General features: G+C 34.5%; 1 pseudogene; it reads left to right on the forward strand.

Moving 5' to 3' along the window:
• Positions 1–647: 647 nt before the first annotated feature.
• LOC139864000 (ribosomal RNA small subunit methyltransferase-like) lies at positions 648–2461 on the forward strand (annotated as a pseudogene).
• The last annotated feature ends 877 nt before the right edge of the window (positions 2462–3338 follow it).

Here is a 3338-nt window from a genome sequence, read left to right on the forward strand (position 1 = left end):
GTGTAATTTACTCTTTTAAAAAAACTAATTATCGTAGTAATGACATGACATTCAATAAAATTGGAGACGTTTTATTTCAATTGAACTTCTGATTCTGATAAAGTTGACCGAAGGAAATCTATGTTATGTTGGTCATTTGGAATTGAGCTTCAATTGGGCCACATGGTGGGCTGGCGATTATCGAGTTGACTCACTTCTATCCTCAGTATATAAAGGTAATATCCATTTTTATTTAAAAATGTTGCCCTAGTATATATTATATATATTATATATTACTGTACAATAAAAGAACCGGCACTTTTCATCTGTCTCCCTGCCTACATCCAAGATCTGCATGCAAAGCAAAATATACAGGTTTATTATTTTATATTATTTTTTATTCATTCTTTCATTGGTTTTTGTTCTTGAATACTTGTGAGGTTAGATTGTTTGTCTATTGTTAAAGTAATGTTTGCCAATTAATGATTCTATTGTTCTATTATGCTGATTTACGAGTTACATATTCACTGATTTAGATGTTATCAGTTACTACAATTGTAATCACGTCTAGTATAATTTAAATTCGTATTATTTTTTTCATGCCCTAGGTAGATTTAGTCCTGGCGAAAATTTGTATTTCTGTCGTGTAAATTATATTGAACATTTGTTTAATTGACTTAGACTGCTTATAATCAAAGACGCTTGATTCGTGAATTTAGATAATTAATCTGATCCGATTGGATTGAAGTATGACTGGAGGAAAAATTAGGAAGGAGAAGCCTTCACGCGGTGGATTCTATCAAGGAGGTATACAGTTTCACAAATCCAAAGGTCAACATATTCTGAAGAATCCTCTAATTATTGATTCGATTGTTCAAAAAGCTGGCATCAACAGTACGGACGTTGTTCTCGAAATTGGTCCTGGTACTGGTAATTTAACGGATAAGCTTCTAAAGGCTGCCAAGTTCGTTGTTGCTATTGAGCTTGATCCGCGTATGGTTGACGCGTTGGAGCGTCGCTTTCCTTCAGATTCTAATCGACTCAAGGCAAGTAATTTACCCTTTACCCTGTTAGTATTGTTTATTTTCAATTGTTTAATAATGCATTTTCCTTGTATGTTTTTGTGACTAGACTTTAGACTGGTGTCTAAATGCAAAAATGCAATAATAATTTCATGCTCTCTAAGTTAGGGTGTGTTTGTTTACCTCTTAATGAAATGGTTCAGCGCTGAATGCTAAACCATTTAGCATTCAGTGCGCTTGTTATTCATGCTGAATGGTTCAGATATTCAGTGATTGATGAACCATTCAGGGCAGAGATAGTATCTTAACCATTAAGCACATAAATCTATGTAGTATCCTCTTTAAATTATATCAAAAACACTTATCAAACAACTATATTCTAGTTATTATTCATATAAATGTTAATAAAGTAATTTACATCATTAACATTACTCATTCAAAATGATTATCAAACAGCTTATAGTCATTCAGAACCTTTGTATCACTCCGATTATGAACCATTCAACGCTTAACCATTGAGTTTTATCAAACGCACCCTTAATCTTGAATATAAACTAACTATATGCATGCACTCGTGTGTTCATAGGTGATAGCAGGAGACGTGCTAAAGTGCGATCTTCCGTACTTTGACATTTGTGTAGCCAACATTCCGTACCAGATCTCATCTCCTCTAACATTTAAATTATTAAATCACAGACCTTTATTTCGATCTGCTGTAATAATGTACCAAAGTGAATTTGCTATGAGATTAGTGGCTCAACCGGGTGACACACTCTACTCCCGCCTTTCAGTAAACACACAGCTCAAGGCTCGTGTTACCCACTTGCTAAAAGTTGGAAAAAACAACTTCAGACCACCACCCAAGGTTGACTCATCCGTTGTCCGAATCGAGCCAAGAAAACCCGACCCAACAGTCAACGATAAAGAAGTGGACGGGTTGCTCCGAATGTGTTTCATGAGGAAGAACAAAACCCTTGGGGCCATCTTCAAGCATAAAAAAAATACTTTCAGTGTTGGAGAAAAACTACAAAACACTTGAAGCGTTACAACTTTCTCATCAGGGTAATAATGATAATCTGATAGCCTCAACTGATCATGCCTCGGTTGGAGATTGGGGTAATTTAGCTATGGAGACTGATGATGATGAAATTGATGATGATGATGACGATACGGATATGGATGATGATGGTGAGACGAAGGGGTCAGAGGAGTTTAAAAGTAAAGTTATAGGTGTGTTGAAACAAGGAGATTTTGAAGACAAGAGATCTAGAAATCTTGCAAAAGCTGATTTTTTGCATCTGTTATCGTTATTCAACCAAGCCGGTATTCATTTTTCTTAAATGAGAGTTGCAGATTCATTCATGATATATGATGTAATCTTTTAGTCTTTTAGCTATATATGCACGATACACAGTTTATCATAGCTATAACTTATTATTTTAAGTTGGAAACTTTGGAGATGCGGTTACTTATTTGTATTTTGTTTAGATTGCTCGTGACGATCAAGTATGAATTATGTATTATTGTTGCATTTGGCTTTCGTTGATATTGCGAGTAAACAAAGAACCTTTAACATCGCACAAATGTTCACGACCGTATTATAGTATTGTAGCTTTTGTGCAGTTGGAACCTTTAACATCCCACCTAATTAAAATAATCTGATATATGGTGATGATGTAAATCATAGCATACATACATATAAGAAGAAGTTATTAGCTGCAAGTGTTACTTGCTTATTAATTCTACATGAAACATCATGTACTTATATTTGAAAATATTACTGTAATTCATACTACGTAGTTAAGTAATTAGTAATATGCAGATTTGCAAATTGAAATATAACCATTACCAAAACCACCCAATTAAGCACCTTTACAAAAGCTACCCCAGCTTGGCTTCAAAATGGTTGCTACTTTCAAATAGACTTTATCAAGTTTATTTTCTTTTTCAAAATCAAAGGTTGGATTTTGACCTTGGGTCAACATCTTACTACGATAATACTCGTAACAATACTAAGTGATCCTATTCATTCATTCATTTATTTAAGAAAACAAAGGTTTTGTACCCGGAAAGAATGGTATAAACGGACGAATATACCTCATATGCGTGGCACATGTGAGGTTAAAAATTAAAATTTAACTGCAGTTAGCAAGGGGTACCAACCACGTAAGTTACCAACTACGCAAAAAAAAAAAGTTTAGGTGTTGTCACGATAATGTAAACAAACCACAGGTACCAACGGCGTAATTTTTTCTATTAATTACGGAGTATTGTTATTATTTATGTTGGTTCCGGTCGAGCAGCTAAAGGGGTTGTCTATACTCACCGAGGCCTCAC

This window comes from Rutidosis leptorrhynchoides, chromosome 8 (genome assembly GCF_046630445.1).
Source record: "Rutidosis leptorrhynchoides isolate AG116_Rl617_1_P2 chromosome 8, CSIRO_AGI_Rlap_v1, whole genome shotgun sequence".
Classification (NCBI taxonomy): domain Eukaryota; kingdom Viridiplantae; phylum Streptophyta; class Magnoliopsida; order Asterales; family Asteraceae; genus Rutidosis; species Rutidosis leptorrhynchoides.